The following is a 27,639-nucleotide window of genomic DNA, read 5'->3' as shown; positions in this document are numbered from 1 at the left end:
AACTCAGATTACTCATCCTTAAGGTGATAGATGTATTTGAATTCACCTGATATTATTTAATGTAAGTACAGTACTTGGCGTAGACACTCTCACATAGCACTTGCTCAGCTGGTGCAATTATTGTTGTTGTGTCTATTTTTGTCAACTACTATTTCCATCTAAAATGCGGTGAGTTAGGGCAGTTATTAAGTAACTTACTCAATTGTGTATTTTGAAAAGAGTGTATGTTAGAATTTCTTTACAAGTTACAGTGGCACAAATCTCTGCATAAAATATTACATTCACTGAATTCTTGTAAACTGACTAGACTGGATAGTACATTTTCGGGGATATGCTTAAATAATGTTGCTATATTTCTTTCATTCTTTTTTTTTTTTTTTTTTTTTTTTTTGAGATGGAGTCTCACTCTGTTGCCCAGGCTGGAGTACAGTGGCGTGATCTCGGCTTACTGCAACCTCCGCCTCCTGGGTTCAAGTCATTCTCCTGCCTCAGCCTCCTGAGTAGCTGGGACTACAGGTGTGTGCTACCATGCCCGACTAATTTTTTGTATTTTTAGCAGAGACGGGGTTTCACCATTCTAGCCAGGCTGGTCTCAAACTCCTGACCTCATAATCTGCCCGCCTTGGCCTTCCAAAGTGCTGGGATTACAGGTGTGAGCCACCACGCCCAGCCCCACTGTATTTCTTTAAACTAGGGTTTTTGTTCAAGAACAGACTGAGTAACAATCTGTATTTCATAGCAAATCATATATTAAATTATTAAAATATTTTATAGATAAACTATAGCATATAGCCAAACTCCTTCAAAAAGTGTTAATTAAAAAATACTAAAATATTTCTTAATTTAAGATATGCTGAAAATTCTTTTTTGTTGTTGCTCCATAAAAGTTCAAGCAAAAAACACTTACTTGGTTATATGTATGTAGCATCATGAGTAAAATTAATAGTTAATCTGTGTTAATGTTAGCTATGGTTTGAATGTGTATCCCATCCAAAACTCATGATAGAATTTAATTGCCATTGTAACATATGTAACACCTCACATATTAAGAGTTGGTACCTTCAAGAAATGATTAGATCCTTTCATGGGTGGGATTGGTACCTTAATATGGGAGTGAGTTCTGTCCCCTCTTGCTCTCTTTCTCTCCCTTTCACCCTCTCTTTGCCTTTCTCTTATGTGATAACTCAGCCAGAAGACCCTTGACAAATGCAGGCACCTTCGTCTTGGATGTTCCAGCCTCCAGAGCTATGAGAAATGAATTGACTCCTTATAAATTACTCAGTGATACGGTTTGGTGGTATCCCCACCCAAATATCACCTTGAATTGTGGTTGCCATAATCCCCACATGTCATGGGAGGAATCTGATGGGAGGTCATTGAATCATGGGGGTGGTTACCCCCATGCTGCTCTTCTCATGATAGTGAGTGAGTTCTCATGAAATCTCATGGTTTTACAAGTGATTTTCCCCCTTTTGCTCGGCACTTCTCTGTCTGCCGTCATGTGAAGAATGACATATTTGCTTCTCTTTCCACCATGACTGTAAGCTTCCTGAGGCCTCCCCTTCCATGAAGAACTGTGAGTCAATTCAACCTCTTTTCTTTATAAATTACCCAGTCTTGGGCAGTTCTTTATGGCAGTGTGAGAGCAGACTAATACACCCAGTCTGTGTTATTCTGTTATAGTAGTACAGAACAGATGAAGAAATCAGTATAAACTGAAATAAAATGACCTACTCCTGAGAGACAAAATCTTATTATTCTAAGCATAATTGCCTCAAAAAACTATATTTCATCATTGCTACACCACTGGAATGTCAGACTGTATTCAATGAGTCTCACTGTAAAAGTCATACTTAGATAAGTGGAGAACTCTAACACTTATCCATGTAAACAAAAAAGATGAGTTTCCAAATATATGTGTGTGTGTGTGTGTGTGTGTGTGTGTGTGTGTGTGTGTGTGTATTTTAGATGGAGTCTCGCTCTTTCGCCCAGGTTGGAGTGCAGTGGCATGATCTCAGCTCACTGCAACTTCCGCCTCCTGGATTCCAGTGATTTTCCTGCCTCAGCCTCCCAAGTAGCTGGGATTACAGGCGAACACCACCACGCCCGGCTAATTTTTGTATTTTTAGTAGAGACGGGGTTTCACCATGTTGGCAAGGCTGGTCTTGAACTCTTGACCTCGTGATCCACCCACGTCGGCCTCCCAAAGTGCTGGAATTACAGGCATGAGCCACCGTGCCCAACCCAGAAATATATTTTTAAGTTACTTTTAATAACCTCTGGTGGTTCATAATTTTAATTCTTCTTTCCTCACTTATATTTATTATATAAGCTATGAATTTAAGTAAAGAGATGGCCCTACCAAGGCATAAAATTATAAAGGATTTATGCTTGGGATCATAATGCTTGACAAGCACTACTTCACCTAACTACAAGGACACAAAACATTTAATTTGAAAGTCACTGTCCTTGAGAGTCAACTTTCTCCTCAGGCTTTGCAGTAATAACTTACTTTTATGTGTTTATGTTGGAAACACTTATATTCACAGGGCATATGTAGACACGTAAAAAACTAAACATTAAGAATATGGATGTAAGAGGCACATTCTAATTTCAAATGATACACAGAAAAAGAGACAACTAGAATGGGAACTAGAATATTTAAAAAAGAAATATTCTGATAGGTTTTGTATGCAGAGTTGTCTCTGGAGACAAGCAAGTTAGTCAATTCAGAAATATTTTAGAACTAGTATTTATTGAATCTGATTTTATTATGAAATACAAAGATGAATTAGTTCATCCTCATGTAATAAAGACTGTGTGTGTTTATATTTGTGAGGAGAGGAGAGAAGGATGAAAATGGAGAGAAACGAAGAGAAAAAGAGGCAGGGAAGCAGAGGAGGGCAAAAGGGTGCTATGGAGTTGATAATTCTAACGCATTGCTATAGAGTTGATAATTCTAAGACATATATATTCATGAATACATCTTCTTTTTGGACATATTACAAAAAGAAGATTGGGAGATTCTGCCATATTAGTTTATATAAATTAGTTTATTCGTTGACCTCATTGATGAGCTTGCAGAGTGACAGATACTATTTATTAACCTAAACGTATTGATGCTTTAGTATTAAACATACGTGAATCTGCGTTGGAGTCTAGGTCACTATCAGAAAGGGCAATGGGACTTTCTGGGATCACATGCTTTCCCTGGTTCTGAAAGTATCTCAACCTTTCTTCATTAGTTTTGTACCTAAGTCTTACTATAACGTGGAGAGGTGGCCCTCAAACAAGAACAGTGGTTAAAATGAAACATGTTGTAAACTAATAATGTTAGTACTTGTTTTAAGTAACAAGTTTTGGAGTCAAAGAAGAAGAAAATTTAAATATATTTTTTTTGCCATCACTTAATCAGTCATTCTCAGGTTTTACTTCTTTTTGGCTATTGTTTTTTTGCTTTTATTTGAATGATTGGTTCATTTTCATATTAACATAAAGATAAGTAGGCTTATTTTAGATAATCTATAAAAACCTCTTTCAGACTGATGAACCACCTACCAGTAGCAGTGGCTATCCAAGATGCTAGTAATAAAAGAAATATTTGCAACACTTTGTATAGGTATAAAGTTTACCAAGTGTTTCAAAGTACATCCTTGATTCAGCATGGAAAAAAACTGTGTAAGCAGCAAGAGGACTTGCTATTGTTTCCAGTTCACTGTTTGCGAAACTGAAGCTTCCAGCTATAAAGAAATCTGCTTGTCCAGCATCTTCAAACCTTCAGGTAACATATCTAGGACTAGAATCCAAGTTGCTATACTCTACGTTTCGTATTCTCTCAACTATTTCACATTGCTTATTAAGACAAGTAATAAAATTAATGCAATTGTTCTCCCTCCCTTCCTTCTTTCTTTTTGTATTTTTAAAGGATATATTTAGTCTCATTGGTTCATCATTTGGTTTACTCATTTATCCAACATCTCTTTTGTATCCGGTAGCACAAAAGGTGCTCAATAAAATAAAATGTTGAGTCAAACACAAGTCTAAGCTGCATCCAGAACAATGAGTAGTCATTCTTAAAGATAAAGTGGGGGATGAGGAGGATGGAGTTATCATCTATGATAATGGTCTCAATTACAGTGTAATTCAATCTTGCTACATCATAGTCTATTATGAGTTCATAATCTCTCAACTAGAATATGGGGAATTATACAAAATTGGAAGAGGTAATTTATCTTTGCTGCAATATGTAAACCAGGGTTGTCTATGGAAATATGTCATGGTTCTGAGCAATGTCTATTATATCTATGGCAATAAAAAAAAAAAGAAGTGAAGAGAACCCACAGTTCTGGGCAGAGGGGAAATGTGCACTTAAAGTGTTGGAGTGTCTTGAATATTCCCTTTGGCAGCCAACAGAGGTAAAATGTTGATGTGCCATTGTGGTTCCCTTGAACCACTACTTCAAGGTTTATGCCAGTAAAGTGGAAATGATCTTTGAGAAATTACCTAAGACATATTCTTATTTCAGTAAGCACTATCCTTAAACTCCTCCAGCAATATGACAGTCAATTCCAATTTTAACCACATCTAAAAAAAGAGATTGTGTAAAATTCAATAGTAGCCATTTCCAATTGTAGTATAAATAATTCCTTGCAATTTCCTTATTACTATCTTTAATCATTTAGCTTCACCCAGAGTCAAATTTCTTTCCTTTTAATCTCAGTGTAAATAGAAAAGCAAAGATCCGTCCTTTTCTATAGAACCTACAATCATATTTATATTAATGTTCCATGTTAATTTTCAAATATAAGAAGGACTTGCAGGTAAGTATTGATTTTTATGTTTTGCATATAGACAAAGTATGAAATAGATATGAGAGATACTAAATAGGTCTTACTATTTCATAAAATCTGACAGCCCTTGCCTTTCCAAAAGGTAAGCAAGATTATAAGCATTGGTTTTAGTTATATAAAAGATAAATGCGCTTGTTGAAATAATGGATTAATTTACTCATTCATTTCATTTACTCAGTAATTTTTTTATATTTAACCATAACTTATTGAATGTGTGTATGTGCTAGAAAGAGTACGTGTAAGTGAGACAATAAGTAGGTAAACCTTGATGTGATCATCCATTCAGAAGTTCACCATCTAGTGGGAGATTTTGGTTTACATACATTTGTATTAGATTCGACGATTCAGAAGGAACAAGCAACCCTTGAAGGAGATACCAAGAAGCAATGGAAGAGACGAAAGAGCTTCAAGAAGTGAGAGGTCAACGTTGTAAAACTTCACGCGTTTATTTATTTATTTTTATTTTTAATTTGTGCGGGTACCTAGTAGGTGTGCATATTTGTGAGTACGTGAGACGTTTGATACAGGCACACAATGTGTAATAACCACATTACAGTTAATGGGGTGTCCCTCACTACAAGCATTTACCATTACTCTGTGTTACAAACATTTCAATTATACTCTTTTAGTTGTTTTTAAAAGTATAATAAAATACTGTTGACTGTAATCATGCTGTTGTACTATCAAATATCAGATCTTAATTCTATCTAACTATATTTTTGTGCCCATTAACCATCCCCACCTCCTCCCCAACGAGATAACAGTCATTTCAATGTTTTTATGAAGCAAATAATATTAAACAAATCTCTGATTTGAATTACTGCCAACAAAAGGCTACTAGGTTAACAAAACAGTGTGTGGAGTAAGTGTCTAAGTATAGGTGTGTGACCATTTTATATGTGTCTATACTCAATACATGATTTCAGTTGTCTGATTTACAATGGAGACTCAGGGCTGCGTGTTGCCTTACCAGTAAACAAACTAAAGAGGCGGTCAACTTCCAATTTATGCTCTAAAAAACTATTAAATTGAAGAGAGGAGGAAATGATCATAAATAATATTGTCTTTTATTATGGACTGAATTGTGTGCCTTAAAATTCCTATATTGAACCCTAATTCAAACGTGACTTTATTTGAAGGTAGTTAAGGTTAAAGGAGGTCTTAACTGTGGGGCCCTAATCCAGTGAGATTAATTCTTAAAAGAAGAGGAAGAGACACTGAAGATCTTTCTTTTCCTGTGCATGAGCGGAGGAAAGACCATGTGAGGGCACAACAAGAGGGTGGCCGTCTGCAAGTGAGAAGGAGACGCCTCATGAGGAACTACACGACTGGCATAGTGACCCTGAATTTCCATTCTCCAGAAATGTGAGAAAACACAATTGTGTAGTTAAACTACCCAGCCTATGGTATTTTGTTATGACAGCCCAGGTTAACTAATATGCTTTGTTAAAAGAAATTCCAACAGGTAGCTAGCTTATAGCATCTTTCCTCCCCTCCCTTCCCCTTCCCTTCTTTGCTCTGCTGCCCAGCATTGGGTACAGTGGCACAATTATGGCTCGCTGCAGTCTGGAACTCCTGGAATCAAGTGATCCTCCCACTTCAGTCTCCTGAGTAACAGGCTACAGGCACACACCGCCGTGCCTGGATAGTTGATGCACATGCGTGCACGTTTAGTGATCAGGTCTCACCACGTTGCTCAGGGTGGTCACTTACAGCTTTTTCTTCATGGTGACTGGTAATATGTGTTAGGCCCTTGCCACATCTCTGGTCGTGCATTTCGAGCTTTTATGAGTATAATCCATTGAATTCTCAGGTCAGTGTGAGGAGATAGCCACTTCTGTGAAGCACAGCACAGCTGTGAGGTACAGGAAGATATAGTAATGTGGATGTGAGGTACAAAGGTCAGCTAGTTAGTGAGTAATATTATAGAGATCATTAATACAGCTTTAATTTTGATATTAAACACATATTTGCTTAAGCATTAAGAATCATTAAAATATTCTAACATATTGTAATCCCATGTTTATCATATATAATACAAAAATACTAGTCTAATAGAATTTAAAATAACTATTGATAAAAGTTAATTTATAAAGCTTATCACTTGCTATAATTTCATATTGAAAGAAACATTAAATATATTAGAAGAGAAATATGACAAAGGTGATTAAAATATAGGTATGAAATTTAATGTTTGATGGCATAATTAAATTGCAAAAGACTTAGTGACGATTTAACGGGCCAATTAAATGAACACAACACTACAATTTAAAACCTACAGCATCCCAAAATAGACTTGCTAGTGATGAAAAAGCAAATATCCACGAATGTGAAGGCTTGAAATGTAATAAGGGCCCAAATGAGTTAGTGATGGCTATCATAAAAATCTGGCAGGGCATTCTATTTATAATTTGTAATAAAAGTGTCACACATTGAATTTATAAAAGCATTTATCTTAAAAAATAAATCTATTTGCCAAGGGCAAGTTAATAACCTCTCCAGTTCATTTGAATATATGGACAAAGAGATGGTTTGACTAATAGAGCATTATAAGAAGTGTGTTGAGAAATGCATAGGATGCTGTGAAAATGGAAACATCACTCAAAATGGTTTTATGCTGTGAATGAGCAGCAGGGACACTTTCTACATCATCTGAAATACAAATCAATATTGTTAACCATCAACCTAAGGAACACACACACAGGGAAAATTGTGTTCAAGTGTTCCATTTTCAGAAACAATTAAAAATATTTCAGTTTAAGTACCAAAAGAACATGTGGATTTTTGAAATATCTAATTGAATGCACAGCCATTTCCTAAGGATTAGAGTCATTTACTTATTTGAGAGATCTAAGGTAAGAAAATGTTACTTAATCCATGGGGTTTTACAGATACTCAGAAACGTAAACGTACACAATTTTAACTAAACTATTCTTTGATATATCACAAAAGTTTGGTAGAAAAATAGAAATCAACAGTCATTCACTGTTTAAAAGAACTTGGACGATTCATATCATGGACGTGCCCAAGTCCCAGCTGTTATAACGAAAATGTTCATAAGAAACCCCCAGTGTTACTCCGTATGACTCCTGAAAATACAAACATGATCTTGGATGTAGACTCTCGGGAACATTTACTTACATAGTTTTTCCAAATGTATTTAATATTCTATAAAGAGAGAGAACATGTAAGGTACAAAACTTCTCTTATTTAGAACGGAGGCAGCAAAATTTTATTAAAGGGCAGATACTTTACCCTGTGTAATGTGAGAGTAGTTATAGACAATACGTAAATTAGTGGAAGTGGCTTTGTGCTAGAATAACTTTATTTAGAGTAACAGGCAGGGGGCATAATTTGGTCAATGGATAATAATTTGTCAACCCCTGATTTTGGGGGAAAAAAGTTTTCTATATTCTCTTTCTCTATTTTCCCTAAAATAATCCTTTAAAACTTGCATTTACATTAAAAGGATCCTGCTCCATGATGGAGCAGGATTTATCCCTGGGAGGCAGGGATCGTTCAGCATATGCAAATCAATCAGTGTGATACAGCACATTGAGGGAACGAAGGACAAAACACGTAAACGTCTCAATAAAAGCAGAAAAGGCAACTTGACACAGTTCAACATCCTTCTGTATTTCCTTCATATTTTATCCTTTTAGTTGAAAACCTTCAATTTCCAGCATCTTATATTTCGTTTTCTCATTGAAGAGGTAAAATTGTATTCTTGAAGGCTTTCCTATTGAAGAGCTTATTTACTCTGATCGTTTAATAAACTCACCGACCCCTTCTAAAGGCTGTTTCCTTGTTACTTTTAAAGTAATGAAACAGAAAATCATAGAAGTTAAAGAACTTGAACAGGCCAATCTGTCCACGGGTTCTGGTAAAGATACATTAAATTCTTTTATGCAAATAGCATTTCTTTTGGCGCTGCTTTGTTCAGCCCCTAGCTCTGACCCTTCTTGCCTGCGTACCTGTGAGCTCAGCATCTTCATTTTCCTTTCGGTACAATGGGAATCATAACAGAATCCACCTCATGAACTTACTGTAATGCTTACACGAGCTAATATAACACTTTGCAGGTGCTCAAAATATGGAAGGTTTACAATACAAAACAGTTCCAGTTTTCAACTCTGAAGGTAAAGAAATTGAGTTGAGTGATTTTTCTGGCACCGTCTACCACTATGAATGTATAACTATTTCATCTAGTGGTGACAAGAGAAGGAAGCAGAAGGGAGCTCCTATTACTATCATCGTTGTTTAAATTAATAAATGTCTCGAGCCTTTGAATAACTTAAGTCTAGTTGAAGATACTTTTATGAAACATACTACAGTTCAACAGAAACAAATATATTATCACAAGTTAATATTAAAACAGATCAACATGAAGTAGATCAATTAGGAAAGGCTGAGGACACCTAGACGAAGATGGGTGGTTTGTGTTAGATCCTAAAGGAGAATATAGTCTTTCGCCGGCAGAATGTTGGAGAACGGGACTGACCCAGGGGCATGGATCAAGCAAAGGCTCCGAAGCAGAAAAAGCACCCAGGGACTTGCTTGCCTCCAGGCTTCAGCCTGCGCGAGAGATGAGGATGCCTGTTGACAGCAGGAGGGCTCAGATGCAAGGCCGTAACAACTGGCTAGAAAATACATGTTTTAAAATTGTTTATTTTCTTTAGATAGCATATTTGCCTAGAGTTTCAACACAAGGTGGTATTTTCTCCCCTCGAGTAAAGAAGTTTATGGAAAAATCTTTCATGGGGAGGAAAGTATACAGAGAAGACATTAAGTACCATTTTGAAAGGCAAGTGAGGTGGGAACAAATGTGGTCAGCTTTCTGGATTATAAATGGAGAGATCAGCGTTCTCATGTAAAGTAAAATCCCCTGAAGTCATTCGTGAGGCCCTGAGAAGAGTAGAGAGTGGGCTACACGGGGACAAGAGCGGTGTGGGCTACTACTACACGGCGACAAGAGCATTAAAATCTATTACAGAGCTTATCTTATGTCACCCTAAAACCTCAAACCAGTAAAATATCATCTTTGGGTTTCAGTTTGAACCTCGGAAAGTGACAAAATTGAATCAAGTGATTTTTCTGGTACTTTTGACTGTGAATCTGTAACTATTTTATCAAGTTGTGACAAGGGAAGAAAGCAGAAGAGGGTTTAGAACCAAAAGTCTGACTGCATGCACCATTTCATAGGAAAGGAAACTTATATATCATAACTTTAATTATTTAAGAAAGCAAGAGATGTACATTTTAATGGATTCATGTTACATTTTCCAGGCAAGAAAATATACTATAAAGTAGGAGCTATAATTATAAGAAAAGGTGCATGGATATTAAGTTGCAAAAATTTTTTATTTTGTTATGGAAGTCTGGAAGACCACCAAGGGAAAAAAAAAAACCTAGAGACAATACCTGAATATTAAAAAGTCATTGTTGGGTACTATTACTTTGTAATTATGGCTGTAACTAATATTTTAGTTATTTTTATTTTTTAATTTTACTTTAAGTTCTAAGATACAAGTGCAGAACATGCAGGTTTGTTACATAGGTAGATGTGCGCCATGGTGGTTTGCTGCACCCATCAACCCGTCATCTAGGTTTTAAGTCCCACATGCATTAGGTATTTGTCCTAATGCTCTCTCTCCTCTGGCTCCTCATCCCCTGAAATGCCTCAGAGTGTGATGTTCTCCTCCCTGTGACCATGTGTTCTCATTGTTCAACTCCCACTTATGAGTGAGAACACGCAGTGTTTGATTTTCTGTTCCTGTGTTAGTTTGCTGACAATGATGGCTTCCAACTTCATTCATGTCCTTGCAAAGGACATGAACTCATCCTTTTTTATGGCTGCATAGTATTCCATGGTGTATATGTACCACATTTTCTTTATCCAGTCTGTCATTGATGGACATTTGGGTTGGTTCCAAGTCTTTGCTGTTGTAAATAGTGCTGCAATAAACATACATGTGCATGTGTCTTTATAGTAGAATGATTTATAATCCTTTGGGTATATACCCATGATGGGATTGCTGGGTCAGCGCTTTATCATGAATTGTCCCATTTTGTCATTGCAATAAAACTGTAAAGTGGAACTTATTTCATGAAAGTTTTCATTACTTGTTCAAATTTATGAAACCTAGATCTTTTGAATTCCAATCCAGTAGTCCTCCTCAAATTGGTTCTCACTGTAGGCTAAGAAATATTGTGCGGGGCCGAGCAGGGTGGCTCACACCTGTAATCCAGGCACTTTGGGAGGTCAAGGCAGGAGGAAGGCAGGAGGATCCCTTGAGTCCAGAAGTTTGAGATCAACCTAGGCAACACAGCAAGACCCTGTACCTACACTTTTTTTTTTTAATTAGCTAGGTATGGTGATGCATGCCTGTAGTCCTAGCTATTTGAGAGGCAAAGGTGGATCGTCTGAGCCCAGGAGTTCCAAGCTGCAGTGACCCATGATCGTGCCACTGCACGACTCCAGCCTGAGTGACAGAGTAAGACCCTTCCACAAAGAAAAGAATATTGTGCCATGATTGAATAGTGCTTGTTGATGATTTTTGCCACTGTGGGAAATATATTTAGAAAGAGGAGAAGCAAGCACTTTAGTATTACAGTTAAGTAGTAACCAGGAGAACAGTGCTTACCGACGGCCGGGAGTGTGGCTACATGGATGATTGAAATATAATATTCAGGAGATTTCTTGGGTCTATCAATCCTATCTGGTACTGGTGACCTAGGGCATACTGAGTTTGGCATGCAGAGAGTCTGTGTGATGTGGTTGCTGCTGCTCTAAAGTAGTTCCCAATATTTAACAGCCAAGAGATTTTACATAAAACTTGAATTTCCAACTTTTAAATTTTAGAAGATTTGGAACCAATTTGGTAGAAGTATGCAGTAACTGTGCCCTACCAAGCATAATAGCTCTGTAGTTAGCCCAAAGTCCTGATTATTCTCTGTTGTTTCTTAAACTTGATCTTGTTACATTTCTGTTACCTTTTATGACCCCTGGAAACATCTGAGTTTGTATACCTTTTTAGAGCCTAAGATTCTTGAAGACTATCAGGGAATATACTTATTCTCAATTTTGTCTGCAGTAAGTTTACGTTTTTCAAATATTACATGTGGGAGGTTAGAAAAGGTGGGAGGTTAGAAAAGCTAACGTCCAGCTTCAGGGGCAACCCCAAGTATATAAGTAGGGAGACCAAAGGTTATAAAACGGAGAGTAAAGGAGCAGTCCAGAAAAACAAGACCCAAGGTTCTACCAAAGCCAGAAACTCAGCTGTGTCAAAGTCAATGAAAACAACCTTTTCCATTTTACATACTTTTGCTGTTTTCTTAGTCCAGAAAAACTTTATCTCTGTCCTTTGAAAAAGTAGAGAGTGCACTGAAATTCAATTTTTTTAATGTGATATCTACCTTTTGGCATTATCTCAGAGTGAAATCACCTAGTAAATGAATTGATGGGGAAAAAAAGCAAAGCTCATTAAATTTTATGTATGTCACCAAATACTCATATTCTTTCATACTAACTACATTATGATATTTAATAAGTATTAAGTGTTCTGGACTTAGCTTTTAAATACAATAGTCTAGTTTGCTGAAGTTAAAATATAAGGCAACATAGGAGAATTATATGCAAAGGTAAGCGAGACTGAAGTAGAAAATCATTTTTACTCTATTTGCGTAGCTCTGTTGATTAGAACAATGTGACAATTCCCCTTTCACCACGTGACAGACTCCAAATGTGACAAGCATGCTCTGCAGAAAGACAATTGAATAAAAATAATTTCTAAAGGTATCTTTGTATTTCAATGAGCCATTCTATACATCTCCTCCAAAAATCATATTTAATGTGTCTCTAAAAGAAAGCTACCTTTTCTATAAAATACTTTCATATCATTTTCTTCACCAATTATATAATGGTGTTTCTCAAGTACTACCTACTATATCTATAAAATAAAACAGTATACCAGGAATTGCTATTTTAAATAGAATATATCAAGTAAATTATACATGAAAAATACATTCTAATACATACAATCTACTAAAAAAAATACACACAGTATTTTTTCTACTGTGAGGTGAAAGCTTATTTAATACAGAACCAAACAGAACAATTAAAATAATTTTAGACATATTTATATTCTTCTATGTTAAATTTTTCATTAATTTAATTTACATCTGATTAAATAGATTTTAAATTGTATTTCATCTCTTAGAGTCAACTTGGGCATGTTGGAGATGGGGTGCTCGTAATACAACAAAATAACATAACTGTATATTAAATCCAAATTGTGAACATAACTTTAAACTCTGACAGCAAGCATAGTTCTGAAAAAAAAAATGGTACATAGTATTATCTGATGAAGAAAAATTTGTGCCACCCTTCTAAAACCACAAAAGAAATTAAAATTTTATTTCCAAAAACTGCCACAGGACTCTACAGGTAAATAAGGAATTCAAGGAGGGGTACTGTAGGTTCTCTTCCACCACTTCAAACAGAACAGCTCTCTTTATATTAGAATTCACAGGAAGCTTTCATTTATACACACAAACATACACACACAAAATTTAGTTTAAAAGAAAAATTTAAGCACAACTAAGCTTCTGTTGAAACTCAAGAAATTCAGACGTAAAGTTGAATTAAATCCCGAGATCATACAATCATCTAGTTGTTCCTTCCCCAACTCCCAATTCAGTACCTTTCATACTATATGACATTGCAAAAATTAGTCTCGAGGCCCTACATTTTTTCTACACTCACTTTCAATATTTCCTTTTATCCTATTTTATGAAAATTGCGGGAAAAAAATTGGAAATAGGAAAAAAATAGTATGAGGTTCTTTCTAGTGTGCCGTTCAGGTTTATTGCTATCTTTCACTGTTTTTGAGCTACTTCATAACTCAGTGAGATGTAGAACACTAACAGAAATGCAAATTGTGTGTGATGGTAAATTCATTTCAGCATTACTGTGTGATCCTTTAAAATTGTTTTTGAACTAATTGTGCTCTCTTACTGGTTCATTCATTCATTAACGAATTAAATAAAAACTTTGATATAGGTCTGTTTTATATTTGTATAAATCCTGATTTTATCTTTAAAAATACATATTTGACACTATCGGTTTTTTAATCCATTCTATTTGGATTCATACCCTCACCTCTCACATGAAAATGATCTTGAAATATTTCCAATTTCCACATATTAATCAAAGCAAAGATCTATCTTTAGTCTTCCTCAAATCTGACCTCTGTAGATGTTGGTGATATGACTGGTCATTGTAGAGAATTATTTTCTCCTTTGACTTAGAGAACATGAGTTTTTATTATTTTCTTTTCTACTTCCATGGGCACTACCTCCCATACTAAATAACATCAGTCCTATGTGATTCATATAAATTAGACTAAATGTTCACCTTTTGCATTTACTAAAGTGACCACATCTCTCTAGCACCATCCACAAGGTCATCTGGACCTCATGCATCAGCACTGGGGTTCCACACACACCTATCCTTGCTCTTCATCTGGACCAGCATTGCACTTTTCTGCACAGTGATACTTTCTATGGTTTCAACTATACATAAAAACTGGCAAATGTGTTTTCTAGGTCTGGACATTTTTAGAAATCCAGAATAATCTTATCATTTATTTTTATCAATAAAGATCTCTGTTGTCTACCATTTCAATTTCATACCAGACTGTCCTAAACTATGAAAAGTCTAAGTTTTACCCTGCTGACAAGTTTGTCAGACTCCTGGGTCAGACACGAGGGACGTCATCACCCAGGTTCCTGGGTCAGAAACGAGGGATGTTATCACCCAGGTTCCTGGGTCAGACACGAGGGACGTTATCACCCAGGTTTAGCAGGCAGCATAAGCTTCCTGTTCACTTGGGTCTTCCTTGTTGACCAAGTCACGTGGGAGGAGGTGTGAATGCGGGCCCAGAGGGACGCCTTGTGCACAGTGAGTCTGCATCACAGCTAAGGAGCCCAAAGCATAGGGAACCACCATGTCTTAGGCGGACTGAAAGCAAAGCTTCTGTACATTTGTCTCAGAGAGGGACATTATCTTTACTGTACTGAACAGTAAACAAACCTACTTTCTTCTGTTCAGGAGGAAAACACTCTCTCTAACTTTCCAGGCTGGCTATCTTAAAAACATAGGCTATAACAAGTGTCATGAGGGCCTCTGCTTACAAGATGTGTGGACACATGAGAATCTATATAGAATTGATTCTCAAACAGTCACATCCAAATAAGTATCTGGATTTGAATAAACATTTGTGAGCTTTCTGTAACTGCCCCCCCACCATTTCTTTCCTCTTGTATCTGCTCAGAAGCATGCAGTGAATAAACATTACACTTCATACATAAGGAACTAAGTGCAGAGAATTAAATAAATTGTTAATGACTAACATTGATGAGGAGGTGGAGATTATAATTAATTTACTATAATTTCTGATCCCAAGTTCTTTTAGTTGGATCTTATGACATACGTTCTCTCCTATTTTTCCTGAAAGAAGAATATTTTAAAAAACAAAAACAAAACAAAACAAAAAACACCAACAGCCAAGAAAACAAAGCACACTGAGATTAGGTCACCCAAACTGTGTCTAAAATGAGAACTATTTAATCTTTACAAAAATAATACTCAGTCTTAGTCAACAGAGAAGGAAATGTATCTGAAATGATGCTCTTAGTCTTTTTATCCAAAATCATGACCATTGGGGGCAAAGAAAAGTTGATAAAATGTGATGACTTTTCTCTCCAAAATAAAGGAAACAATAGTCATTGCTGAAAAATTCCAAGCCTACATTACAGCTTACACTCAATTACAGTCAAACATTTATTAGTAGAAAAAAATAAGGGAGAAATAAATTAAAGTAGGTCATCTGAATTAGGTAGAGCTGTTCAGAAAAATAATTTTTTGGGAGTATATTCAGTTATATGTTGAGAATAATCTGTGGTGAGGAAGACGAATCAAACAAGAAAACTAAAGTAAACTACACACTTTAGAAAAATATCTGAAAATTTAAAAAAGGAGATGAAGGAATGATCAATGAACAGAGCAAAGTTAAATACAATAACAATAGAACTATGAAAGAAAAAGGTACATTTGCAAATAACATTATGAATAACCACAGATCGCTATATTTCATATTTGAAATCAATACAATTTTCTTTTTGTTAAGGCGACATTTATAACGTATTATAAGTTACGTAAAAGTTTAAATCATTTTCTATTACTCAGTAAATGTCACATTTAAATTGATTTTTAAAATGTAAGAATGTAACACTGCTTTGCTTTCTGAAACTGAAACTTCTTTAAAACAGTTACCTGTTAATATAAAGTTGGATAAAATGTATTGCTTTTGAGGATTAGTGATGTAGAAAAAAAAGAACCTAGAATAAGCATTAATGTGAACATCAAATATCAAATATACAGATTAAAAAATATTAAAATGGATCCAAATTGAAATCATGCTTATATCTTACAAAGGCACTTAAACATAAAATGGAGAAACTTTTATATTAAAGAAAAAAGTGTCTAGTTTTGATAAGAAGCTTAGTATAAAAGAAGAGGCAACTTTTGCTGTAGTTGTATGTTAGGATTAAAAAAACTAAAAGGGTACGAATTTGAGATTAGTGGATGATGAGAGAAAAAACAGAAAATATGACTTTCCACAAAAATTTCCAAGAGAGTTAATAAAATATACCAAGTGTTGAAATCTGTGAAACATTTTGTCTATTTTCCAATGGTACAGGCATAAATTTAAAATGAAAATTTCTTTCAAACATCTTTTATCTTTCCCCACTCCATAACCCTTTATTTGATGACTTAGGAACATACAGAGGATGCATTGACATAAGTGAGAGGAAGGAACTGCGCACTATGAAATGCACTATACAGTAGTGACCAGCACATACAATGTGGAAAGTACAGAAATAACTGTGTGCATTTGGTGGCAATTTCCTTGGAATCCTTACAATGTGTGAGAATCAATTAGGTAAACATCATATAATAATGTGCCTGACACTCTCTTATTCTCCATTTAGTCAATGCATTTTTATCTCTGTCTCCTTGGAACGAAGTTTAGGGCAAAGTAGATATTATAAGAAATAAACCTAAGAAATGACCATCATAAGAACACATATAAGTTATTTCTAAATTGTATGAGGTATTCACACACAGACACACACACACGCACACACACACATGCGTGCACGTGCACACATAAAAGAAACTTTGATTTAAGAAGGAATTAGAGGTATTCTGATCAATTGCATATTTTGGTTCACAAACAGATACAGTTTCATTATATGTTCTGGCCAAATCTCACATGGAGTTGTAATCCCTAATGTTAGAGGTGGGGCCTGGGGCAAGGTGCTTGCGTCATGGGGGCAGATCTCTCATGACTTGGTGCTGTCCTAACAATAGTGAGTTATTGAGATATCTGCTTGTTTTAAGTGTGTGGTACCTCCCCATCCCACTCTCTCCCTTGCTCCCCTTCTGACCATGTGAGATGCCTGTGCCCCCTTGGACTTCTTCCACGAGGAAAGCTCCCTGAGGTCTTTCTAGAGGCTGAGCAGATGCCAGGGCCATGCTTCCAACGAAGCCTGCAGAGCCATGAGCCAACTAAACCTCTTTTCCTTATAAACTACCCAGTCTCAGGTATTTCTTTATAGCAATGCAAGAATGGACTAACACAAAAATTAACTTTACTGTGTCACCCAAGCTGGAGTACAGTGGCATGATCATGGTTCACTGCAGCCTCAACATCCTGGGGTCCAGTGGTCCTCCCACCTCAGCCTCCCTAGTAGCTGTAACTACAGGCAACCACCACCAAGCCTGACTAATATTTGCATTTATTTTTTGTAGAGATGGGATTTCGCCATATTGCCCAGGCTGGTCTGGAATTTCCGGGATCAAGACCAATTTCCTTGGCCTCCCAAAGTGCTGGGATTACAGGTGTGAGTCACTGCACCTGGCCTAACGGATTAATACAATTTAATCCTAGAGAACTCAACCATACCTTGTGTGTGTGCGTGTGTGTGTCTGTGTGTGTGCATGTGTGTGTATGTGAGGGAGAGACTCACTCTGTCACCCAGGCTGGAGTGCAGTGGCACAATCACCACTCACTGTGTCCCTGACTCCCTGAGCTCAAGGAATCCTCCAGTCTCAGCCTCCCTAGTAGCTGGGGCTACAAGTGTACATGAACATGCCTGGCCATTTTTTATTATTCTTCTTTTCATTTTTATCAGAGAGGAGGTCTCACTTTGTTGTCCAGGCTAATCTTGAACTCCCAACTTCAAGGGATCCTCCCACCTCCATCCCTCAAAGTGCTGGGGTTACAGGCATGAACCACTGTGCCTGGCTCAGGGTAAATCTTTTTCATATTAATAGTAACTCATATCATATGATACAAATATCTATAAGAAAGTAACTGCAATATTTGCTGACTACAGTATATATTCAAAAAGTTTCGTGGTTTTTTAAATTGTGGCCTTTTATAAGATCTACTATTGATTCATTTTATTGTTGTTGACCTCAACCTAAATAACGTGGGAAAGTGATTAATACTACTATTCCAGGAAGTTGCTTTCAGTTGCATGAGAATTGTCTATACAATAGGCATCTTTAAATATCTTATAAAACCAAGAGAAAGAATAAAATAGTATTCTCTGTGATTTTCAATTGAACTGTTAAATTTAAATCTATAAACCATTTCTCATTATTATAGTTTATTTTCAATTACATCTTCCTTTGGTCTTTAAATACTCAATTTTTTTTTTTTTTTTTTGTATTGGTAAAACAGTAGTTATAAAGAAATGTTTTAAATTCAGAAATTCTGCATCAATGTTTAGAACTTAAATTTTTCAGCCCTCAATTTTGGAGACCAGTTCCTGAGGACTGAGTTTTGTAGAAAGATCTCATCCCAAGAGGCTCTTGGTGAAACAGAGCAGAGCAAGTGTCATCTTTCACAGATAATCTTATTACAGACAATGGGGAATTCAATGAGAATACCAAAGCAATATTTTATGCCATTGTTCTGAGCTTTATGAGTTTTCATGATTTATATTTTCATTATCTTCCAGATAGGGCTAAAACCCCAAAATATTAGAAAACCATAAATAGCAGGCAATCTTATGCATTCTCATGTCTGTAAACACTAGCTTTTTTCTGATGAACAAGCCCTGTATCACCAGTGGAAGCCTCTCCCTTTAGCTACAGGTCAACCTATTTTCTTAACTGACCAATGGACAGCCTCCACAGGCACAATGACTCTTCTCAAATTTGATCTCTCCCCAACTTTTTATCCTAGTGAGTGGCATCCCCATTTGCCCAAAGTGCCAGCCTACACCTGAGTGTCAGCCTGAACTTTCCATTTCTGTTGCTTCAATGGTTCATCGATTACCATGTTCTCTTTTTATAATCGAAATATTTATTGTGATAATTATAGATTCACAGGCAGTTTTAAGAAGTAATACAAGTAATACAGTGGAAACAGTGAGCTCCTGGGTACATTTTACTTAGTTGCTTCCAGTGGTAATAATTTGCAAAATTAGAATATAGTACTACAACCAGGATATTGATTGATGTTGAAACAGTCCATGGATCTTATTCATGTTCCCTCAGTTTTATGCATTCTCTCTCTCTCTCCCTCTCTCTCTCTGTGTGTATGTGTGCGTGTTTGTGTGTGTGTGTGTATTTAGGTCTATAAAATTTTAACACACGGGTTCATGTATCCACCCCCACAGTAAAGGCATCACTAAATAGTTGCATCAACAGAGGTACACGCTCCTCTCCAACCTCTCACCTTTTGTGTTGACGTAGCCTATTGCAGTTATTTCTGACTCTAGACTTCCATGTCTTGAATTTAACTTTTACAGTATATCTATAAAGAGCATATCTGACGTTGTAACTCCTCTAGAACTACCGTGTAAGCAGTTCCCTAAGTCTCTGACTGAGCCTGCATTTACACACTGGAAAACTCTGTGCCTTACAAAATATAAAGTTGGAACAAAAAGTTATTAGTGGAGTGTGTTAATCATATAAATAAGAAATCAAATAGTTTTTGCTGCCTACTCTCTTAAGACATTATTTAGTGACAATTAGTAGTCTTATCTATGGATCTGATGGTCCTCATAGTCACTCAACTGCAAATTTTATAATAAACTAATAAAAAATAGATGCTGACTTGATTTTTATATTTAGAAATACTAAATCAAAGTGTCTATCAGACCTTGCTTCTCAAATTCATATCACTACAATCACAACTTGGCAACCAAAGTAAAAAGCCAAAGAGATAGATCTGCAAAAGTAAAACTACTCCTACTAAAGATGAATCTCTTGAATATACTGGTATAATTACCACTTTATTTTGTAGACAGCTATAGATTGCTATTAATGATTTATGTACTGGCTATTATAGCATATCACATTACATCTGAGAGTATGCTACTTTGCTTTCAATCATTTGTCTTATGGTTTCTAAAAATTTGTTGACTCTATTCCATTTTTCTTCTTTCAAGATAAGTGTTCTCCTGAGAGTGAAGCATGTAACTTACTAGAAATTTATCCAAACTACTTCCTACTCAACATGAATTTGTAGTCTTTCACACCGAGAGAGATTTCTAAGTTACTGGAATGGATGTGCCATCTCACTTGAATTTTTTTCTATATTCCAATTAAAATAAATAGTATATAATACTGATGGTTATATATGCTAATACTTACCTTTGGCTGTAAACAATTATTTGTTGCCCTTTTCAGAATTTGTATTCTCTCCTCTCACATGATAGTATTGTTACTCTTAGTGGCTGTAAAATACGGCAACTAGATAGTATCTTAGATATTGTTCATGGTCTGGGTTTGGTGACTCATGTCTGTAATCCCAACACCTTGAGAGACCGAGCAGGTGGATGGCTTGAGCCCAGGTGTTCAAGACCAGCCTGAGCAACATAGCAAGATCTTATCTCCAAAAGACATTTGTAAAATTAGCCAGGCACGGTGATGCGCACCCGTAGTACCAGCGACTCAGGAGGCTGAGGTGGGGGAATCTCCTGAGCCCAGGGAGTCAATCCTTCAGGGAGCTGTGGTCATGTCACTGCAGTCCAGCATGGGTGACAGAGTAAAACCCTGTCTCAAAAATAAATAAATAAATAAAAATAAAATTTTAAAGTGATGCTCTTCATTACGTTATATTTATCCACAACATGTACTGAACATACCTGTCTTTAAAATTGATACACATTTCTAGTAAACACACATGCATCTGTAAAAGAGGCTGCTCTGTGACAGTATTATGTGTCAACTTGGTAAGATCGTAGTACCCATTATTTAATCAAACGTTAATCTAGGTGTTGCTATGAAGGTCTCTTGTAAATGTGATTAACTCTAAAATCAGTTAAGAATATGTTTGATATGTGGGAGGGCCTCGTCAAATCAGTTGGAAACCTTAACAGCAAAATCTAAAATTTCCTGTAGAAGAAAAATTCCACTTCAATAATACAGCACTAACCGCTGCCCAAGTTTCCAGCCTGTAGGCCTGCCCTAGAGGCCACCTGCAGTCTTCACAACCCGTGAGTCAATTCTTTTAAAAAAAAATAAAAAGCAAAACAAAAAGACTCTCCCTCTCTCTGTTTGTGTGTGCATATATACGTATATATGTGTTAAACATATATGTGTATATATGTTATACATATGTGTATATATGTGTATGTGCATATATATACACATATACATACACACATTATGTCATATACACATATATGTATAGGAATATGTGTATATATACATATATGTTTCTCACCAGCAACAACATACCATTTTTATTTGAAATTTTTCTATCTTTCACATAAAGTATCATCTTCATAATGTTCACAGCCATACATATATACGTGTGTGTGTGCACATGTAAATATGTATTGGAATTGTTTCTCTGGAGAACTGTGACTAATGCAAATAGCATTTGTCAACTAAATATTTATATTGCTAGTATGTTAGAACCACCCTAATCGTTTTCATAAACAGTGATGGCTGTCTCCCTAGATGCCTTCCCCTTTCATTCATGCGTTGAGCAGCATCAAACATGTTTGAGTACATCAAACACATTGAGTAGCATCAAATACCTTTGGTTGATCATTTGGAAATGAATCCACTCTTGGTTCAAGTGTTAGGCTTAGATTGGCCAAACCAATTTGTATAATCCCAGCCTGCTCACCACCATTCATATTCACTGTATGAATGGAGGTCGGTTAACTCACTTTAACACATCTATTTTTCAGTGATTACATTTGGTATTAAAATACAGCTGATGTCTCATGAACTGCTTAATAAGTTACCTCTGGTCTCTGCTCAAATGTCACCCTGTTGGTGACATTTCATCACTTTATTTAAAACCACCATAAGCCCCAGTCCTCTGGCTCTCTCTAAACCCATAACTTGCTTCTCATTAGCAACAACATACCATTGTTTTATTTGATATTTTTCTGCCTTTCACATAAAACCTCATCTCTGTGATGTTCACAGCCATTTCACTGGGGTCTGTAATGGTGCCTGCTATATTGAGGACACCCAGTAAACATTTGCTTAATGAATGGAAGATCTGCACCTGACAGCATCTTTAAGGAGTCACATTTTAAACCCAAGTCACAATTTCAAAGCATCCACTGAAGATTTTATCCTAGCCTCAAACTAATTCAATCATCTTAACTGAATGTTCCTTATTTACATCTTTGTTTCTTTTAATTTCTTTTTCTTTTGCAGTTCTTACAGAAAACAGTTACATAAGCAACTCCAAAAGAGGATGCTCATGAGTTCTCTCCTATAGTTGATGCTAAAAATAAGTTTTGCTTTGGAAGTATTTACATGAAAAACATGACACTTTGCTAGAGAATTTACAAGTATGATCTGGTACAGAAATTGACCATTTTATCACTAAACTAAGTGTTATAAAATCCAAATTGTGAAATCACACCATCTGGGTATAACTGTAGATTTATATTAATTTCATCTAGAGCAAAAATGTATTCTTTTTTCCTCCTCTTGCCTAGATCTACAGCTGTTCACTGGCAAAGGAAACCAACTCATCTCTTGCCTGACACCTGGCTCTTTCACTTCATGTCTCTTTCAAACACTCCCTCAACCAGCTGAAGGTAGATTTTTTTCTTTTTGCTCCTTTAATGTGGCATTGGAAATTACGAGCACAACTCCAGTTAATAACTCTTGCAACCTGATGACAAATTTGGTCATCTATCTTCAGTTACAAGAATACAATTATAGATGGTGTTTATACCTCAGCAACTTAATCAAAAGGCTGCAGGGGTAGGAAGGGTGCCACTGATAAGAACTCCTTTCTTCAGTCATCATATTGTGCCCAGCTACAATCAGTCAGGAAAGAATATGCTATGAAAGGCCAAGCCTGCAGCTGGTTATAAGCGTAAGTATCTTATCACCTTTATAGTATCTGGGATTTACATAGCTCTAATAATTCAGGTGGATTATAAGAATAAAAGTTGTTGCTTACTTTTACCCATGGAGTCAATTTTGAAAATAACATGCAATATGATATTTTAAACATCATGGACTTTGATTCAGGGAATATACTGAAAAGACCGAAAACAATATAAAATTTATTAGAGAAAATGGGTAGAAGTTAAAAAAAAACTTTTAAAACTTTTCTCCATTTTAGTACTATTTAGTACTTGGAATTTGCAAAATATTGTTTCAAGTGCTTTACCAGATATATTAACAAATTTTATTCTGAGAGCATTCCTACATCATTGATTTCACCCATGAGTAAACTGAAGTCCAGGGATATTAACTTGTTCAAGGCCATACTCCTTAAGAAAGGCAGTGCTAGCACATGTCAGATGGGTTCCATAGTGAATATTATAAAGATACGGCAACCCAACCTCTCCTACATGCAAAACTGTTAACTCCTTCCGCACTGACAACATTTCCCTAAAATATGGTATATTTGAAATTTTCATTCACAGCCAGTATGACTTTTGCTCTCTAATGAAAAGGAATGCAGCTTATACAGATCTAATTTCAGTATACAACAAATACTCAAAGTAAAAACGGTACTCAGAACTAGATTATTTTATTTGTTCCCAAAAGGATCATCAAGTAATCTTGGTAAACTACTATTTACATTCCAATATGTGATTTCTCATATTCTGGGTTATAGGTTTTTATTCACACCTGGTTTTGAAGCTAAAAGCAGTGTAACTATATAATTTCTTTTCTGTTTGCTTGTTTTGTATATTTTCTTCACCTCTGCTGGCGGGAATACAATTTTTTGATATTACATAATTCTGTTAACTGATAACAGCATTTCATAAAGAGGTCTCCATTATTCACTGGTCCCGGGAGGCCCTCCACAATGTAAGAGTACTTTGGTCAAATAAACGTGGCAAATTTTCCTTGTTTTATCTTACTGTTGGAAACTTACAACATACCTTAACATATTAAAGACTCTGAAATGCCTTGAAGAGGGGGAAGTACCAGTTTGACATTATTTAACTCAGTGACTTCCAATGTATGTAAAGACAGATTCTATCATAATATCTTGAAGTTTTCGTAGAAGGAATGTTCTTCAAATATCCTTTGAGAAATGGTGGTCTAAATTGAAAAGTCCACTGCAGCAAATATTCCTCTCTCTCTCATTCCATTTGTCAGTTAGTTAAATGCATTGTGGAATTGTCTCTCTTTTGTCTTTCTTGCAAATAATATAGCCAAATAATTTTCTGCAATAGAGTATTATTATTCTATAGACACACTGTGACCGCCATCATCAAACATGGCATCGTTAATAGCACTAATAATTGAAATCACCTGTGTAAACATGACTGCGTTGCTTGCAACAGAAAAGTTTTGCCCGGGAAAGGTAAGATTGCAGAATAATAAATAACTTTGCTTTCTGCTTTAGGCAGTTTCTGCAGATCCATTTATTGAAGATAGAATCGGGCTCACCTGGGTAAATAGTTGAGTTATCATAAGTAATTCACTGATTAAAATTCGCTATTTAAAATCTTTACTTTGCTCTATCTACCAATCATGGATTGTTATATTATAAACTTCCCAGTTCCAATCAGTTGCCTGCTTTGAGAATCTCATTTTTAGCCACTCAAGTCCTGACTCTCAAGCTGTACAAATATCCATTTTGACTTCCCAGTTCGGAGGCACTACTAGCACTGCGTGGTGGTAATGTTCTTTCTAATGCACTAAGTTTTAATTCATTTCGCTCTGCTTTATTAACAAGTTGTCTCTTAATATTTCATGAAGTTCAACCAAATTCAAGTGTAATTATTAAGTACTGATAAAAGAAGGAAGAGCTTGCCAAAGATGCGCACATGTACCAATTATTCCAAAGAATTCCCAGGTTTTCATTCCACTTCAAATCCCTTTAGTCTCCCAAAAAAACACAAAATATATTTATGTCTCAGAAAAGCAGTCAATCATGTCAGAAAATTTACATTTTAATGATTGAACACATATCTGTGCTAGTGCCAGCGTAAACAGCACAGACTTTAGTAAACAGCGTAGGTCTTTTCATGAAGTTGAGAGGTTGGTGAAATGACAGGTTTTAGGGAGGGAAGTAAACAAGCGCACACACTATGACAAGATGTATCAGTGCCATGACAACTAATCCAAAACAAAATAGGAACGGAATGGTTGGAAGATTATTTTAGATTGTGAAAGTCTGGAAGAATTTCCTAAGGAACTGAATTTACGATGCGAGTTGAAGAATGAGTAAGACCAAACCTTATCAAATCAGGAAGAAAGAGCGTTACAGCAAACGAAGCAGCACGCACGGGTCCTGAGGTTTCAAAATAAACAACGACAATAAAATCCGGATAATTGTTTAAGAAACTAAAAGAAGCCCAATGTGTCTAGGTATAACACATAGATAGGGCAGTTGCAAACTTTCAGAAAATGGATTGGAGTAATAAAGAATTTGGATTTTGTTCTAAAGGTAATGTTAAAATTTGGAATATATTTAATGGGAAGCTAAGGTGATCTAATTTATGCTTTCAATAACAGTCTAACTATTTAGTGAAAAATGAATTTTAGAAGATCAAGAATGCATGTGGAGAGGTTTGGGAAGAGGCTGAAGTTATCCTGGGGAGATATCATGGAGACTTTTTGATTGGAGCAGTGGCCATAAAAATAAAGTGAAGTGGCACTAACTCACAACTGATTTTATTGTGAAAACCATCAGCATATGGTAACAGATTGAACACATACACGAAGTCTAAGTAAGAAGGAATGGAAAAGTGTGACTCCAAATGTCCTGAAGAACAACTGAGTAGATGGATGTATGGAAACGATGTTTCTCTTCAAATAGCTGGCATGGTAGTATATCACTTTGGAGACTGACAGCCTCTCTCTGATAATATAGAACTATTTTTTACACCTATTTGCTGGTCACCCTTGAGCATTACAGTTGTGTTCCAGGCCTGATAATTTACAACTAAGATGGAAATAATAAGAATTTCCAGGGTCATCAATTTTAACTGTGTTCCTAATTCCAAAGTTCAAATTGCAATAAATGATAGGAAGGATTTGGCTGATAACCCAGGTCAACTCTAATAAAGTTCTATAGTTTCTCTCTGTAAAAAGAAATAGAGTCAACATAGTGGAAATTAGAACTTACCCATAAAAGTTAATTAAGACCGATTAGAGATATTAGATGCTCTAGTCTAGAATTCAGCACGCCTAAAATTCCTACTCAACACAAATCTCTTTCTAGTTGGGTGGGAAAAAATATGCACAGCAGTAACAAAACAAGTTTGTTATAACTTCTAGGGAATAAAACTAAGGTAGCCTATTCCCCAAACATGACTTGATACTATTTAAATGCATAAATCTAATAATAATTAGAAAGTGTTCATAAAACTCATGAAACATTTTATACAGAATTTTAATAAAAATGCAGGAAAAAGTTGTAAGCAAGAAAATGCTGAGCAACTAATCAGACATGACATGACATTTATTTACTAATTAGTTTTCAAAACGTCCATTAACCTTTCTGTGTTCCAGTTAACTTGTGAGTTGCAGACTTACGTCTTCAAATTACAAGAAATGATACAATTGAATTATACCCTGTGCCTTGCCTAGCACTTGAAAAGCACTGAAATCATTGCAAATTAAATGACAGGTAACTCAGTCAATATTTCATTTACTGCTTCACAGCTGTTGAAAGGTTACTCTTGTGAGATGATATGCAAGAAATAGGAGTCAAACACACCATTTCCTGATCATTGAAAAAATAATCTGGTTGGAAAAAAAGCTTCTTCACCAACCAAATACACATACCAACTAGAAAGTGTGTTATTTTCAATAGGCTCTTCCATGTAGCTGACATGTAATGAGTAATACACAACATACATGGAAAACAAAAAGCATATATATGTACCTTTCATAAAATTCAGCTGCTTCTCTTTATTTAATGTGGGTATTCAAAGCTCTTGGGATCATTCTAATTCTCCTTTTCTTTTAGAAGGTAGAAAAATTCTCCAGAATATAACAATTTAGTATGGCTGTTGGAATGAAAGGGAGTCAACAGTCGTAGCAGACCTTTGAAGTAGGACTTGTCTGTGCCCAGGGAGCAAGCATCCTTCGCATAGCAAAGTAAACATTTGGATTTTTTATTCTGTGATGGCTAAAGAGAATAATTCAGAAAATTTATTATAGATAAATTGAGCCGAAGATGTAAGGCTTAGCATGAATTCCCAAGCCCTTTGAGACTAGAGAAAAATTTTAAATTCAAAATGGTACAAG

The sequence above is a fragment of the Rhinopithecus bieti genome, unplaced genomic scaffold (genome assembly GCF_001698545.2).
Source record: "Rhinopithecus bieti isolate Rb0 unplaced genomic scaffold, ASM169854v2 scaffold_27898, whole genome shotgun sequence".
NCBI lineage: Eukaryota > Metazoa > Chordata > Mammalia > Primates > Cercopithecidae > Rhinopithecus > Rhinopithecus bieti.
The sequence above is the reverse complement of the archived record's forward strand: the minus strand, read 5'-3'. Positions refer to the sequence as shown.